Source organism: Sus scrofa, chromosome 4 (assembly GCF_000003025.6).
Source record: "Sus scrofa isolate TJ Tabasco breed Duroc chromosome 4, Sscrofa11.1, whole genome shotgun sequence".
NCBI classification, from domain to species: domain Eukaryota; kingdom Metazoa; phylum Chordata; class Mammalia; order Artiodactyla; family Suidae; genus Sus; species Sus scrofa.
Window position 1 is genome coordinate 39,664,747 of NC_010446.5, and position 17,995 is coordinate 39,682,741.

Sequence of the window (17,995 nt, forward strand, 5' to 3'; positions counted from 1 at the left end):
GATCTGAGCCACGTCTTTGACCTACACCACGGCTCACGGCAACACCAGATCCTTAACCCACTGAGCGAGGCCAGGGATCAAACCCACAACCTCATGGTTCCTAGTCGGATTTGTTAACCTCTGAGCCATGATGGGAACTCCCCTCCTCCAATTTTAATAGGTAAAATGAGAAAATAGACTATAAAGCTTTGGTCCAAAATGTGAAATAGATAAGTTGGTGATTCTCTAAGAAAAAATAAAATCCATACTAATTCTGTTTATACACATGGAAGGTTCTGTAGATTTGTTCACACAGATATGGCATCTGGAATGGTCAATTCCAGGTTGTTGCCTAAAGATTAAAGAATTATGCTGAGCAGAAAATGAGCACACTAATTCATTTACTCCTGCTTCACTACCCACATCTGTAAAGCCTAGTAGCACGGTCCCCTAGCACCACAGTTTACTTATCTTTATTTTATATATACACTATTTTAGTTCGTGAAATATTCAACAATGTAAAAATACCCTAGAGCAACAATAACCAAACAGAAATACAGGACTGTGTTCCATTCTGCCTTCTGTACCAGATAGGAGCCCTGAAGCACTAAGGGTCTGCCCTGCCCGATGGCTTCTTAGGAAATGAGGCTTCGGCATAGACTTGTTAGCACTCATGCCATGTGTCAAAAGAAACCAGCCCTGCTTCCATGGTTACAAGTAATTATATCAGGATCAGCTCCTAAAGTAACACAGGTAATCCAGACAGGAGAGAAGCACACCTTTGACCTGGGTTTGCTCCAAAACCTACTCAAGAGAGGTGAGTTGCCTTGGATGGTGATAAGCTAGGGGGACACAGAGAGAGGGACAAGGGAGGGAGGGTCTCCTGCACCCAACAGGGCTCATCTTAGTTTATCATTAAGCCTATCCCATAATACAGTCTTCAAAGTATAGGGACCATTAATTACTGTAAAGGTAAGAGACAAATTACATATCTCCCATCCCTATGTCCTTGTACGTGTGCAGTAAATCATTAAACCCCAGGTTTAGGTTAATCTAGGCATATTCTAGCCCTTCTATGCTCCTTCATTTCTCTCTCTGTCTACCTATCTATCCATTAATCTAAATATATTTATCATATGCTATATTGCTCTGGAGAAAAGTCTTCAACCTTATTTCACCCATCATTTCCAAAATGTTTTATCCATACACTCGGCAAGCATTTGTCAAACCACTATGTGGCAGACACCGTACTACATATGTGGTGGGGGTAGAGGAATGAACTTGATAGGTAAGGCCTCTGAACTTCTTCGATGTTCTAGTTGAAGGACAAGAGATGACTAAGTGAACAAAGATAACTCCAGACAGTGACGTATGCTGTGAAAAAATAAAATCACATGATGTATCAAAGAGTGGTAAGGGGCTCATTGGCTTTAAAAAGACCACTACAAGAAAGTAAATCTTGATTGAAAGCTGAATGGTAAGAGCTGGCCACGTGAAGATCTGGGAGAGAAAACTCCAGCCAAAGGGAACAGCTGGTGCAAAGACTGGGGGGCTGGAAAGAGTTTGAGTGGTTAAGTCTTTCTTCACAACAACCTGTTAGCATTCAGCAGAAGAGTGAATCAGGGAACCACTGATTTAGGAATTATGGTTGAGGTGCCAAAAGTACTGGCTTGATTTGAAGTTAGGAATTATGGATGGGTATGGTGATTTAGGAAACTAAAGGAATTACTCAAATACTCATAAGCACATTCATCTGGAAATGATAATAATTCCCTTTCAAGTAGTGAAATGCAACATATTAGGTCTAGAAATCCCAGGAATGATTTGGAATAGCAAACTGAAATAAGATTTTTCTAGAATTGCGTTCCTAATCATAGACAGCCATCAGCTATGTTTGTTTTGGAAATGGAAATAAAGCAAATATCTGATTGCCATAGAAGTCCTATGGAAGGGAACCAAAAGGGAAGGATCCTTCTTGGAAATAAATCTACCTGGGAAAATTGGGGAAGGAATGGGCACTGAAGATAGAATCAGGGGAGAAGAGGAGGTGGAAAACCAGAAGATATAAGCAGAGACATATCTTTTCAAACAACCATGTCAATTGGAAAGGCGACATCACTGAAAGCAGCCCTGGTTGGGAGCATCTGTGAAGTTGGTGGCATCAACTATTTGGCATGTCCCGGGACTCTACAGTGCATGAAATGAACAGCCACTGCTCAAGGCAAGTCACCTGGAAACCACTTGGGCTTACAACAATTCACAGTGCAGAGAGCAATCTCAGGGGAATCTAAAAGCAAACGAATCGTGTGGAGACCTTCCGCAAGAAGAGGGTACAGTTTAGGAACAGGCAGAGCCGAGTTGAAGAACTCACACAGTGCAAACAGGATGAAATGAAGACAAGTGAACAAGTTAATAAGGAGGGCTGTGTTTTGTGTTTTAGTAAGAAATGGAGTATCATACCATTACCATAGATTATCGAATTTCAGAAATGTAACTTGAAAGAGGTGCTAAATTGGATAGAAGTGCAAAAAATAACCACACTGCTGGGGACGCTTTGATCTTGAGGAAAAAAAAAAAACAAACCATGCTCAATCAAATAATTTATGGAATGGTGTGTTCCAATTAAATCCATTTCCTGATTAGATCAGATTTTAAAAATATAGTTGTCAATCTTTCTTAAAGATATCAGCTAAGATCAGTGGAACAGAACAGACAGTCCTGAAGCAGATCTGCGTGTGTGTCCAAAATAATTGAGTACATTATATGTTTAAAAAAGGTTCACAACACCAACATCCTATGTGCATTATGAAATATCCATACCAACAGAAATTCAAAATGAGATAAACCTAAGTTTTCTATTTGCCCCAACAGCCTCAAGGAATGCCTTGTACCCGCTTTGGAGACTTCTATGCTCTCTACTCACACTGTCCACAGCTGAACTGCAACCATGACCTCAAGGAGGGCAGGGCCCATGACTGCCTTGCTCATTCTCTAATCCCTAATACCTCAGACTACTTAACCATCTCCCTTGAGCCCTTTCCTTCCTAGTGTGCTGACACTAGATGTAGGCATCTAGTAGCATCTAGTAAATCATCAAATTCTATGACCTCTAGGGGGCACTGAAGAGAACTTCTCCACTCAGCAACAGAATGACAAGCACTGGGGTGTAAAATCAGTCCCTTTGCCTTAGGCTACTGCTCAAAGTGGAGAATTTTTATACCATCTAGGAAATGCAATCCATCAAACCATTGAAAAGAGGAATTTGAGGTATTTCCCCACTACCCAAGGCCGCTGGAAGAATTTTTAAAGTTGAAGAGTAAATACGGGAACACTGTAACCTTTCAGAAGTACAACTGTTTAAAAAGAGCATACTGGCAAGCTGCTCAAATATTCTAAAACAATGAGCAGCTTGACATTTTTCAAACAAATATTTTAAAACTCAGGTCCACATGTGCACTGGAAATTAATGCCATTTGTTCAACAATAATAGACTTGATTCATATCCACTCTTGTATGTTGGATTATATTTGCTGATTTCATTAAACCTTCAAAAGGTTACAGCTGGTTGACATATGAAAAACTTCACACTTCTAGAAGAGGGAATTTTGTATTGGTCCTTTTTTTTTTTTTTTTTTTTTTTTTTTTTTTTTTTTTTTTAACATAACCACTCCTCGGAGAGAAATGATAAAGCGTAAGACTCTGTTCCTCACTATCACTGATTATATATTCAAGCGTCTTCATCTACGGGGATAAAGGAAAACAAAGAAACAGAAACAAGTGGTCAAACTGGAGAGCGAGAACCAGGCAGGTAGGTACAAGGGAACTCTGAGAACTGCTTGAGGGGACTTGGTAGGGAGGCTGGGAGACCTGGGCTCCTCGAACAAGCAGCCCCATAGGATGTAAACTGGGCATGAGCTTTAGTGAGACCAACTTCGCACTCTTGACTGGTGGGGGCCAGGGGACATTTTAATCACAGACATGACTCTAGAATTCAGTACTTAGCAATGTCAATCGCCTTCCCATCTCTTCTTTCTAGAACGCTGAAAAACAAAAACAAAAAGACCAAAAACACCCTCAAAAGGGATTTCACCAGGGCTGAGTAACTGCAGGGAGATTAAAGTCAGACATTAAATATGCTTTGTAAAGCTACTCAAGCAGGAGAAAACTTCTTGACCATGCCAGAAACATACTGTAATCAATGTGGGTTAAATTAGGGTTTCCATAATTGTGACAGTAATTTCTCCAACAAGATCTTTAACAACTACTAATATACAAAACCTTCCAGCCTAAAAGGTTTGGTGACACAAATAACTATTACATTGTCAAATTCTGAGTGACAATAAAAGTCCTAGAATTAACCCCAATATGCACTAAAGGCTGCAGATACTATGCCTAGATATATTTCTTAAAAGTTCAAAAAAAAAAAAAAAGCTACAATACTTCTCACTAGTGGCTCACTAGTGGTTGTGCTATAGTCTTATAATGCCCTTTATGTATTTATTTCTTTTCTCTTCTGAAAAAGAAGGCTCCTTCCGAGTCCTGGTGTCCTTAAGAGTTTCATTTTAACTTATACACATCAAGAGTGCCAGACTGTTCCTAGCTGTACAAGTTCCTTAGCTTTCTGATGCCTTGGTTTCTTATCTATAAAAGGAGAATAATAATAATACTTCGACTATTGGTTATTATGAGGATTAGTTGAATATATTCAAATCATTTAGGATAAAGCCTGGTCCATGGGAGTCAATTATAAAATATTTGTATTATTCTTATTATTTCAGTGCTTTATGTAGATTTATGAAAATAGGTCCAACCATACTATAGGGGAAACTTTCAAATTTTTGATAACTGACTTTCAGGTTGTTCAGCTTGCCTATATAAAATCCCAGCCTCGGAGTTCGAATCGTGGCTCAGTGGTTAACGAATCTGACTAGGAACCATGAGGTTTCGGGTTCATTCCCTGGCCTTGCTCAGTGGGTTAAGGATCCTGTGTTACCGTGAGCTGTGGTGTAGGTTGCAGACGCGGCTCAGATCTGGCATTGCTGTGGCTCTAGCGTAGGCCAGTGGCTATAGCTCTGATTCTACCCCTAGCCTGAGAACCTCCATATGTCACGGGAGCAGCCCTAGAAAAGGCAGAAAGACAAAAAATAAATAAATAAAATAAAATCCCAGCCTCTGAGTACCTCTTTTTTGTGGTTTTTATTTATGACTTAATTTTTTTTTAAGGGTCATACCCGCTGCATATGGAAGTTCCCAGGCTAAGGGTCAAATGGCCTACATCACAGCCACAGCAATGCCAGATCCAAGCCGCATCTTTGATCTACACCACAGCTCACCGCAACACCGGATCCTTAACCCACTGAGCGAGGCCAGGGATCAAACCTGCATCCTCCTGGTTGCAAGTCAGATTCGTTTTGGCTGAGCCATATCAGAAACTCTTGAGTACGTCTTATTTTACACTGGAGTAGGAGGCAGCATGGTCTGGTGGAAGCTTTCAGAAAGCAGGTCTCCAGGAAGTGATATACTCAGTGCTCGCCCAGAGTTCAACCAGGTTAGATAAAAGTACATTACAGAAAGTTCTGGTTCCAGCTCCAAGTGGTGGCATTGAAAGAATCATATGCAACGTCACTTCCTGAAGCAGAGGCAAAGAGCCAAAGGGAAGAGCTGTTAGGAGGCAGGAGGCTGGTGTTTCTCTAAGTGTGGCCCTCAGACCACCAGCATCAGAATCCTCTCTGACATCTCTACAAAGGCAGATTCCTGGGTCCCATCCCAATCCTACTGAATCTGAATCTGGGCACGGGTCCCAGGGATGTACATTTTTATTAGCCACCCAGCTGGTACCTGTACATGCTAAATTTTGAGAACCAGTCCAGGAAACTGGACTCGTTGTGGACTGAGCCATAAATCTGTGCTGTTGGTGATGGATCCATGGCAACTAGAGGAACCGTGGGTTGGTTGAGTTCTCTTACCTCTCTTACACCCCAAGGATCCTTTTCATTTGCTCCATCCCTGCCCTTTATCGCAGCCTCAAACAGAAAACCCAACTCTATAAATCATACTGGGGCCAAAGGAGGCAAATGCGCTGATCTTGCCACCCTGAGAACTTGACTCTGAGAACATTGCCTTTGTAGATTCCTTCCTTAATGTGACATCTGGCAAGAAATACTGATCACATTTCTATTTTAAAAAAAAATCATATGAGGGAGTTCCTGTCATGGCTCAGTGGTTAACGGATCCAAATAGGAACCACGAGGTTGCAGGTTTGATCCCTGGCCTCGCTCAGTGGGTTAAGGATCTGGCGTTGCCGTGAGTTGCGGTGTAGGTCACAGACGCAGCTCAGATCCCGTGCTGCTGTGGCTCTGGCATAGGCCGGCAGCTGTAGCTCTGATTAGACCCCTAGCCTGGGAACCTCCATGTGCCACAGGTGTGGCCCTAGAAAAGGCAAAAAACAAACAAAAAAAAATCATATGAGTTTAGGCTAAGATAGTAATGTTTGCAAAAAAAGAAAAGAAAGAAAAGAAAAAGAAAAAGCCAAGAAAAAATACTCACTCAGCTCCTCCCTTATAAGGATGAAAGAAGAGAAAGGAATATAGAAAATGTACCAAATAATCGCTTTTGGTGGTTTACTTGTGAAATCAAGCTGGTGGTCTTTGGAAAGACAATGCTATTTTAGGTTCTGCTCACAGGAGTACTTGAACTGTTTCTCTAAATTATAAATCAGTCTAAACCCCTCTGAGTTAATTTAGGCATTGCAAAATAAGTTATCTTCTCTAGAGAAAAGGAAAAGGAGAAAGGAGAAGGGTAATAAAGCATTTTAGCATCACTTAAAGAAATTCAGTTATTTCAATAGTAGCTTGAATGGCTAAGAGGAAGATCTCTTTCAATGTTACCTGTCATTTTATCTATTGAGTTTTCTTCCATTTGTGTATTAAAAACATAAAAATGGTTGCACGTGATCTGTGGGCACGAGACGAGGACATCTGGAGGCACAGTGCCCGTCCAGCTGTGAGCCTGCCCTTCCCCACTACAGTGGGGGGGCGCAGAAGAGACGTGCCCATTTTTGCTCCCAAAGTGCTAGAATCATGGTTCTCAGTTATGCCCATGATGTCCCGAGTAGGGAAAGGAAAATGTCACCTCTGGCAGGAGTGGAATGGGGGAACTGGAGTGGCTTGACAAATGCTCCAGGGTCCCATAGCGTGCTGTCCAGAACACTCTCAATCCTGAGCATGTCAATCATTCCATCTACTCAACCCCCACGCCGATGTTCCATCACAACTCATTACTATCAACAGCAACCGTTTTGTCCAGTGTTAAGGTGGATCGCCATGCTTGGGACAGGAGCCTGCAGGGAATGCACTCCTTACCAAGGATAAACTGGTCAGGGCGGGGGGGGGGGGGCGCTCGGGGAGAAATAAAGGCGGCTGAGAGTCTGAAGCTGATTTACATGCAAGCCAGCCTGAACAGAAGATGAAAGAAACTAGGGTCCCAGGCAAATTCAGCTGAGCCCTGGAATGCAAATAAAGTTTACAAACGAGAGAAAGGTATCAAGGTTATAGTAGTAAGAGTGCAAGGCCAGCACAAGTTCGGCCAATCCCAGCAGCTTGTTAAAAGCAGTTCTCCCCTACCCCACTGAATGCGCTTCCTGATTTCAAAGTTACATAAGCCTATCTGAGGCTGCAGCAGCACTGGTGCTCCATCCATTACCCACATTCCATCCATCTAATTACCAAGCGCCAGACATACTTCTATGGGAGAGGGCTGGGAGCAATTTTGCAGGTCCCTGTGTTTTCATTAATGTGAATTTCTCAGCTTTTCTAGGTCAGAGAAACACTGGGTGATTACAAGCTCTTACTTGTACGCAAAGGGGAAAAGCATGCTGGCACATTTTAAGGGGCTAATGCCAGTTCCCAAGATTTGGGGAAAGAAGATGGAGTGCTTGAAAGAATGCAAAAGGAACTTTTTTATAAAGTAAAATAAATTGATAGGATGTTGTACATCTCCAAAAGGAGTCAATCAACACATCATAGGAGGTGCTCTGAGCATTAAATTACCAAAGAAGATTAACTCCAGTAGTTAAAGGTGGACTAACTGATGGGGATTCAACTTCATGTAGTTCTTCCTAAACTACAATGAGTGAAGAACTGAAAACTCTTCACAGTATTCATTCATTCATTCAACAAATGCTCAGTAAAGCCAACCTCATTTTAGGAACTCAGGTGGACTCAAGAAGCACAAAGGTCAAACGTCCTCCTTTGTACTCCAGAGCCATCTGTCCCCTCCTCGTCATCCCACTTGCAAGCTACTCAGGATTAGTGATATGTCTTTTCTACTAGATGTTTAGCTAGTTGGCGAATGAATACTTAAGGAAAGAAAGATAGAAGAGAGGGAAGAGAGATGGAGGGAGACACAGTTCCTTTCAAAGAGCACATAATCAAGTTTTGCCTTAAAAGTCAAGGTGGCCTGGAGTTCCCATCGTGGCTCAATGGTTAACGAATCTGACTAGGAACCATGAGGTTGGGGGTTTGATCCCTGGCCTCACCCAGTGGGTTAAGGATCCGGCATTGCCATGAGCTGTGGTGTAGGTAGCAGATGCAGCTCAGATCCCGCATTGCTGTGGCTGTGGTGTAGGCCGGTGGCTACAGCTCCGATTTGACCCCTAGCCTGGCAACCTCCATATGCCGCGGGAGTGGCCCAAGAAATGGCAAAAAGACCAAAAAAAAAGTCAAGGTGGTCTGGAGTTTGGTAAAAAGGGACCAAGGACAGCTGTTGGTTTCCTTTCTTTGTGAGCTAAGTCGTCCACATCGGACCAACCCTAACCTTCAGCTGATGAACCATAATTCTCATGGGAAACCCTAGCGGGATTGCATTCCTTTTAGAGGTGGGGAGAATTTAAAGACCCATTTGGCATATTTGTTTTCAATGTATTAATATGTTTGAATATATTAAGCTGCGTAACTGTCAGGGAACAATGAAGCAAATACAATAGGGCAAGAAAGGGAAAACAATTTTTCCAGAGAAAAATAGAATTCATGTTTCAGGACAGCCAGGTTAAAAATATTTATCATGCTAACAGAGTCAGACGCTCATTAAATGTTCCGCTGGCATCCCTAAAAAGAATATTAGTGGTGACAATTAAGACATTGGAAAGCACCAAGCACTGGGGAGGGGGGCGGGGGACAGGGAACAACCAGAACTTTTACCTACTTTGGAGGGCATGCAAATTGGCACAATCCCACTGCAAACAATTCACATTACCTAGCAAAGCTGAATATGTGTAAACCCCTTGACCCAGAAATCCCACTCCTAGGTATAGGCCCTAGAGCAACTTTTGCACAAATGTGCCAGGAGACAGGGACAAAACAGTATTCATAAGCCACATTGTTTGAAACAGCACAAATGGGAATCAACCCAAAAGTCCATCAACAGTTGAATAGGGAGGTAAGTTTGTGGCATATTCATACAATGGAGTATTCTAAAATGTGAAAATAAATGAAGCACAGCTGAACACAGCAAGATGTGTCCTAGGTTTTTTGTTTTTTTTTTAAAGAATTATGTAAGACTATATACAATTAAAATAGCTTTATAAAGCTTTAAAAAAAGCAAAATTAGATAATATAGTGTTTAAAGATACATATAGGGGAAAACATATTTTAAAGAACATAAAGAGTTGAACACACACACACACGAAAAGATCCAAAGCAGCATTTTCAGGGTGAGGGGACACAGACAGCTTGCCTAGGAGTGGAGGCCAAGGTGGAGTCAATGGGACTAGTGATCTCAGGTTGAGATGGTCTCATTATACAGATGACTTTTCCATTATTAGGCTTCACAGTTTACATAGATGGTACACATTCTGTTGGACATATCAAACATGACGTATACAAAATATTTAAAAATCAGATATAGCATAGGATGAAATACTACTCAGCCATTAAAATAAGTTAATTAGATCCAAATGTTCTGATAGAAAAAGATCTCAAGACAAAACAAACGTTTAGGTTAACAAAAAAGCAAGACACAGAACACCATTTCTGTAAGAAGTTAGCAAAGATACTAAAAGTTCATAAAGCTATGTGATAGGTATATATTTGTATGGAACATCCTGTGTCTGCTCCTCTGACCCACCCTCCACCCTGCTCTCTGGCCACAGAGCTGACCTAGAAGGACGGCATGACCCTCTAGGACCGCATCAAGCTGTTTTCCTGCTCCTGGCTTCCCACAGGGTTCAATCGATGGGGAGGGAGGGGAACGAGGGAGGTCAGTGTGCCTATTGCCGGATCCCTCCCTGGAGGTGGGGCTCTATCCCTCCTCCAAAGGTCTCAGTCATCAGAGGGTCCTTTCTGCACCTCCATCCCTGTGCCCGGGGATCCACGAAACTCTCTCTCCGTGCCCTTTCCCGGTCTAGGGGCAGTAAGCAGTATCTCTTATAGTTTCTCTCCATCATCCTCACGCCTGGGGAATAGTTCCTTTATTAAACTCAAATTCATCCTAATTTGATTGTACCATTTATTTCCTCCTGGGACCCCAGCTAATACAATTAGAGATGGATATACAAGCATAGAGAAAGGACTAGAAATATACACAAGAAAGGTTATCAGTTGGTGAACACTGATGAAAGGAGCTAGAAGTAGAGGAAGAAGGAAACACTAAGATTTCAGCCTTTATATTTTTGTATTGTCTAACTTTTTTTGGGGGGGTGTCTTTTTAGAGTCACACCCATGGCTTATGGAGGTTCCCAGGTTAGAGGTCAAATTGGAACTATAGCTGCCAGCCTATACCACAGTCACAGCCACTCCAGATCCGAGCCACAGCTGCAACCTATGATGCAGCCTGGGGCAATGCTGGATCCTTAACCCACTGATCCAGGCGAGGAATCCAACCTGCAATCTCATGGATATTGGTCGGGTTCATAACCTGCTAAGCCGCAACGAGAACTCCTTGTGTAACAATTATAAGATGCAAGTATTCAAGTACTTGAGCAAAACGAATTTTATGAGTATCAGAAAAAGTAACACTTTAAATGCCAAGCTGGGCAGTTTAGTTAAAGGACCAAATTAGGTCCTTTCATCTCTATACCAGCACCCAGCACAGTGGCAGCCACAGAGCAGGTGCTGATAAGAAATGCTGACATTGTAATCCAGTGCACTTTAGACTTAAAGGATTAGCTTCCATGGAGTTAGGTAATAAAAGGGAAAGAATAAACACCTCCTAGAGTAGCTCCACAGAGGCTCCCTGGAGGTGTGGGTAATGGTGGCCCCAGTGACTATAGGTACAGGCAACAATTGAGCTGTGAGCCTGGGTCCTGACCTGCGATGTGCCCATGGCTGAGGACCCAGGCTCTCTGGACCTGAGCTGTGGTCTCTGGGCATGAGCATCATGCCCAATCATGCTCATACTGATGTTTCTCAAGGCCTGATGGACTTCCAGCAGTGCCACCTCCCCCTTTGGTCCCCAGGGTCTGGATGCTTCTCGGGACTATGAACTCCATGGTTAAATCCTTTGACTACTAGGCTGTGATTACTACGCTGGATGCCATCTGGGTACCTGGGCTGGGGGTGCCCACCAACACCTGCCTCATCCCAGTAGGGAGATTAAACACAGGCTCTGGCTTCCTGTATCCATGAAGCCGTAGAAAACCAGGTTTGGTTAACTCACTTTGTCCTTTAAAAGCCTTTCCTGATTCTCTGAGCTTGCAGGGACCTGCACTGGTTCCTCTGTGTCAAATTATCTCAAGAACTCTTTGCTAAAGAAACAAAAATGAATGTTTAATTTTGGCCCCCTCTGTCTCTCTGATGGCTTTACAGAATTCTGTGGTATTTGAAAAGCATCAGGGAAGGTAAATAACGAAGGTTTGGTGTTCCTTTTTTAAACACAAATGAAACCATTAAGTAAATGAGTCAGAAATCATATAAAAGAACATTAGGAATTAAAACAGACCTTGAAAATGATTTCTAAAAGACCTTGGGCAAAAGTCCATTCAGTTAGTCCAGAAATCCTGCCAGAGTCCCAGCACCCTGAGCCGTACTACCTTCTGACCACCCCTCATCACCCCCACCTCCTAAGACACGGCCCATCACCACGCGGCATCAGGATGAGGGAATGCAAACACCTCATTCTTAACAAACCAGCCAGGCGTTCTTCTCCAAGCACAGGGGAAGTACACAAAAAGGCCATGAAGAGGAGAGAAAGAAGAAAACCAGCACACAAGGTTATACTTTTCTGATGTTCACTCCTTGACTTGGGCTCATGAGACATGGGCCATGCTCATGAAGTGAGGTAAGTAATACATGGTAAGAAAAGAGGTAGAACCAATTGGGATGAACCGGTAGGGTCCACTTTCAATTATCCGTGGTGGTTAACCAATGGAGACCTTTTCATCTCAGGCTGATTTCCTGGGCCATCATCAGGATTAGATTTGTCTGCTCCATGGACAGGGTAGACAGGTACTTTGTGCTATGATCTGAGGGATCTGAAATCCTACAATCCAGCTCTCTATCTTTTCCAACCCCTCCTTCACCGTGGGTCTGTCCATGGTACACAAAAACTCCCATGTTATACATATCAAGACATTGACTGTCCTTCACAAGAACTGAACACACTACCAGGGATACACCTTAAACCATCATCAGCCTGTGGTTGGTCATATGGGTGATGTGCGTGGGCTCCGCACACACCAGCTCAATATCCATTTCTCCTTCTTTTGCAAAGAGAAGCCTGGTTTTGTCCTGGGAACCATCTCTTCCCCACTCTCAGTCTATGGTTTAGGTGACACTGACCACGACCCCTGGTTCCACTGACCATTGTTCCCTAGCTACACACCGGCCACCAATGAAAGGAGGCACATGACTCAAGTCAAACTAATGCGAGTTATACGTAGGGCTTTTTCCAGAAAAAAAGTCTTCTCCCTTTCCCTTAGGATCCTAAAATGGTAGAACATAAGCCTGGTGCTGTTAAGGCCTTTGGGACACCATTTCTCAGTTTTCCTGAGAATGAAGCAGAGTGAAGAAAGAAGAGCCTTGAGAAGGCTTCTAGAATTGTGGATTCAGCCCTCCAAAGATTCTTCGGTTACATGAGCTGAGATATCGACTGCCCTCATATTAAACCAGTTTCATTAAGTTTCTGAAACTTAAAACTCCAAAAGTTCTGATTCATACAATAGGTAGTGATGCACTGATGCATTGATGCATTCTAATTAGAATGCATGGTGAAGAAAAATGCAGGCTGCATAGTGTAAAGAAAAGAACGTAACTCCGGTCTATCCCTAAATATTTAACTTTGGGCACGTCCCTTCATAAAGAACATTGCGGTGGGGGGGGGGGGTAGAAAGCCATGAACTCTAAGCTCCCTTTAAGCTTTGACATCCTATGATTATAGACATACTTTGGTGCCTGGGAAGAAGAACCAGAGAAAGGCCGCTATGAAAGGCACATTTTGCAGGCTTGCAAAGTGAGCTGGGAGTCGGGGCGGGGGGCTTGTTTAGCTGAACTAAAGGGAAGGCACAGGCGTGGAAGGTGCTGTCAGGAAAATGAATGATCGTGGAGATGAACTTCAATAACTTGACAACTTTGCCAGAACCAGCCCTGACTATCAAAGAAAGAAACTTCTGTTCCAAAGTCAAGACATGTGTATTAACCAATCTCTTCCAGGAATAAGGCTGCCAGAGAAGCGAGAAGATGAAGGAAGCCGGCTGCCATGCGGATGTGTGATTGGGCCCTTTTTGCTCCGCGGAGCCCCTGCCTGGAACGCCCTCTTCACCTGGCTTTCCCGTCTAAAGCCAGGCTGACCTCCCTCCTGCACCCAGGGCGAGGCTCTTCTCCTCCGCGGAGGCGGAGCCTCCTGCACCACCGCCACCCACCACGTCGGCTGATCCTCTCTCTTTTGTTCTGTGTTCCTCTTTTGCTTTGTGTTCCTATCACTTAAAAGTTACCCGAGTGATGGATGGGCCTCTCTGCAGCAATGGCTGATCCCAGAGGATGCCAGAGAGGACATGCCCCAAGGCATGCTCCCCACTGATGGAAATGGGGTGACGACTTGGGTCCCCGGGCTCCACATCCAGAGCTCCGACTTTGCACATCCACCAACCACACCTCTAGCTTCCGTCTCCTCTGCTCTGGTTATCTTGTTACTGAAGGTTTATTTCAACCCCCTGCCCCCGCGGCTTCTTCCCCAATGCCTCCTGTGTACAAGGCATTGCTTGCAGCATCTTCCTGCAATCGTCACCAGCATCCCGGAGGTAAGATCGCCAGTCGCATTTCACAGAGGAGGCCCAGCAAGGCTGCGTGACTTGAGACCACAGAGCCAAGAACAGAAAGGGCTAGAATTTTTCCCTTCTCTATCATCACCACCACCACCACACCGTTGTCACCGGTGCTTGGCAAAGAGCAGCCATCTATAGATATTACCTTCAATTCTCCCCACTTCCGAGATCTGGATGCGAGTCTCATCTTACAGGTGAAGTCACTTCCTCCAGGAAGCCACGGCTGACCCCCACACCCTAGACAAGGTTAGGGTCCCTCCGAAGGGCTTCTATTGCTTCGATACCACCGGGGCTTCCTCTCTCTCTTTTCAGCCTTAAGCTACTGCTGTGAAAACCCCAGCTTTCTGTCCCCTCTACTGAATTAAAAGCAACTTGGAGGCAGGGACAATGTCTCCTCAGTTGCTTATTCAGTAAATAACTGCTGGAGAAATAAGGCTGACAGAAGTTCACAAGAAGCCTCTGCCGATGGCACAGAATCGCTTTCCATTTCACTCGGGCCCCTCCCACTCCTCAGTACAGGAGGGGGCATCCACTTCTGGACAGAGCTAGATGAGGGGGCCCTGGGCTGCCAAGAGCACCTGGGTGGGGTGGGGTGGGGTGGGGTGGAATTAACTCCCTGTGACTGGGGCTAATCGCTTGGCAATTTTTCACCAAATCTGGTATTCATGACCTTGCTGGAGCCCAGTCAAAGCCAAGGCTACTTCCAAGAGACAGATGGCAAAAGAGCATCTTATCTGTCAGACCTTTCAAATCACTGGTTCCCCATGGCAAGAGCTTTTGGTGGCTCTTTGCAAACATCCAGTGTTCCTCACTGAGCCACTCAGAAGCAGTCTACAATGTGAAAGAGCTGACAGAAGCCATCTCTTTAATTGACTGTGGTGATTTTTAAAAAAATGAACCCATCAGTAAGAAACCAGTGGTTGCTGGAGAGGGACGTGACATTTTTGGAAAGGCCTTAATACTCTTTTTATAAGCATTCAGAATCACAGCATTAAACCCTTGTTTCACAGGCACCTCCTTTCACTGCAATCAGACATTCATCATGACAACAAGGATATACCGCCTATCTTTAAGAATCAAGCTGTCTCCTAGATGCTGGCAAGAGAATGGTGAACAAACATAAACCGGTATTATCACAAATGAACTCTCTTACCTGGAAGAACACATCAAGCCATTTGGACTCACTGGAGTCAAAGCACAGAATGTTACTTTATCAGATAAACTAATGGGTTTTTTAAAAGCAGGACCAAAGGGGAACTGGACCAAGACAGTACAGCTGGCCCTCTGTATCTGTGAGTGACTTGTTTTTTTTTCTATTTTTTTTGTGTGTGTGTGATTTTCTAGTCTGTTTGGAATTTTTTTTCCTGATTAAAAATAATTTTTTCGGAGTTCCCTTTGTGGCTCAGCTGTTAACGAACCCGAGTAGGCCAGCGACTACAGCTACAATTTGACCCCTAGTCTGCTGGGAACCTCCATATGCTGCAGGTGTGGCCCTAAAATAGCAAAATAATAATAATAATAATTTTTAAAAAAGAGACATTGAGAAAAGTTAGGGATTGCTCCATAGAAAATCCATAATAAAAAATCCTCAAGTTTCCTCTCTGAGGAAATTATTGATTGGCCAGATGGAAAGAGTCCATGGAGAGCCATAACTATCACCATGACAAGGGGATGAAACTAGCACCAGGAAGATCCTGGTCTTCTAAGCCAAGGTCCAAAACCTTTCCCTACAGCCTGGTACCTCCTCTCCTCTCAGCCCTACCCAGTGAGGCACCTTCTAGTTGGAGCAGTGTTGCTCGTAGAACTCTTTTTGGAGTTGGAAGACACAGGGGGCATGGGGTCAGAGGGGACGGGAAAGCAGTTGTCCTGAAGTTTACTCCCAGGGCTCAAGGATGCAAAGCTATGGGATAGTCGTAGGTGCTTAAAGGAGATGACCCCAGTCCACCTCCCATGCGTGCTGCCCTGCCGTGTCTGTTTCTTCTCTGAAGTCCCAGCATCACCCAGTAGAGGCAGTCGCAACTTGGTAAATAAGACAGGAGCAAAAGAAAGAGTGGGACTTCAATAAAAAATTTACAAATAAACAATGGCATTGTGTGAACTCCATGGCAATTTCTCCAGAGCTACGGTAAAGCTATAGGACCAGAACTTTGTTTTTGCCAAAACTTCTTTAGATAAGCAGGAGGGGTACTCACCCTTTGAGGCACCACAGAAAAGATGAAGAGAAGTAAAAAGAAAGGAAGCTGGCAATGTGGTTGTTTTACCTATTTCGTGTTTGAACTTGGCATGGCTCTAAGGCAAAAAGGTCAGAACCAGCATCACTGAATGTTGGCGAACAGCCTTGAATCCCTGGAATACTCCTTAAGTGAATGCCTGTCACCTCCTAGCCAACAACATGATCTTTGCTTCAACCGGGAAATCCTTTCCAGGGAAGAGTGGGGAGAGGCCAGCAGGCTGCACGTGTGTCTGGTCAGAGGGCCCTGTGGTCTTGGTGTACACACAGCCACTGAGGAAAGAGGGAAAGAACACTCTATTTTTTTTTTTTTTTGGTCTTTTGTCCTTTTAGGGCTGCACCCACAGCATATGGAGGTTCCCAGGCTAGGGGTCTAATCGGAGCTGTTGCCACCGGTCTACACCAGAGCCACAGCAATGCCAGATCTGAGTCGAGTCTGCAACCTACACCACAGCTCACGGCAACGCCAGATCCTTAACCCACTGAGCGAGGCCAGGGATCGAACCCTCAACCTCATGGTGCCTAGTCGGATTCGTTTCCACTGCGCCACGACGGGAACTCCAAGAAGAACACTCTTGGTTTTCTTCTTGTCCCTGTGCCTTGGCTGTTCAGCTCTGTCTGGGGACCACCACCCAGGGAGCTGATGCAAAGTAAGGTTACAAGAGTTAGACAATGATGTCAATCTTTGCCACTGAGTTTCTCTCTCAGGTCAAACATCCATCTCCCTCCTTCCACAGAGCTGACAGACACCGGCCTAAGGAGATATAAATCTGTCTAACACTCTAATTGCCCATCAGAATTCTTCCCTTATCTTGGAGTCCAGCCAGCTCTCGTGATCTCCATTCCTGGCCTTTGGCGAGGCAGTCCAATGACACGGCTGTTGGTGCTCCGATGAAGGGATTGGCATTGTCCTCGTTATTCTTCAGACCTGAAAAATCACCTTGGTTCCCAGGAGGGCAATGCAGGCTTTGCATCTAACCACTGGGAAATGGGGGCATGAAAGTTATGCCTCCACTAAAATAAGTGGTTAAAAGTAAAATCTCCAAAGAATACCATCCTCACTGCCAGAGATAAAACTTTCTGGTCATTGTGTTTGTGAGGGTTTGACTTAAACTTTGGAAACAGCTAGGCAAAGACTCAAACCTATGAAACAGCCATTCTAGGGTGGATTCTCAACTCCCAACAAACCCTGCACAAGTGGACAGGATTAACATTTCAATATCTCCCCCAAATCACTCTCTCTCTACATTTTAAAAAGGTGACAGTTCTCTTATCTCCTTACCCAATGAAGATCTAAGGCGTTCCAATTGCTAGCCATCCGCTGGGCTGAAAGAAATACACGTCCCTCTTTGCTCTGTGACTCTCTACGTGTTTGATTCCTTGATCTAGGGCTCATGTGAAGCTGAGGGATCTTAAGGAAGGAAGATAACACTGTATTTTCCCTGTTCGCTTCTGTTGTCTTGGAAACCCCTATAGTTTCTGAATACGTTTCAGAAAACCTATATCTCCCTCTTGATCTCGTAGCAGTGAAG

The 17,995-nt window shown here is 44.1% G+C and overlaps 1 protein-coding gene and 1 long non-coding RNA gene across 4 annotated transcripts in view; one reads left to right on the plus strand and one right to left on the minus strand.

Annotated features, from left to right (window-relative positions):
* CPQ (carboxypeptidase Q) overlaps positions 1 to 17,995 on the minus strand; it is a gene marked incomplete at its 5' end in the record, with an annotated part of 363,297 nt that overhangs the window by 172,084 nt on the left and 173,218 nt on the right.
* On the plus strand, positions 827 to 16,641 carry LOC106510014. 3 transcript variants are annotated; one of them, XR_002343196.1, is made up of 3 exons: positions 827 to 3,787; positions 13,623 to 14,479; positions 15,244 to 16,641. It is a non-coding gene; the product is annotated as an uncharacterized LOC106510014 (long non-coding RNA). The 3 variants fall into 3 exon arrangements; XR_001308109.2 differs by having other exon boundaries at positions 13,623 to 14,427; positions 15,244 to 15,380; XR_001308108.2 differs by having other exon boundaries at positions 13,623 to 14,209; positions 15,244 to 15,380.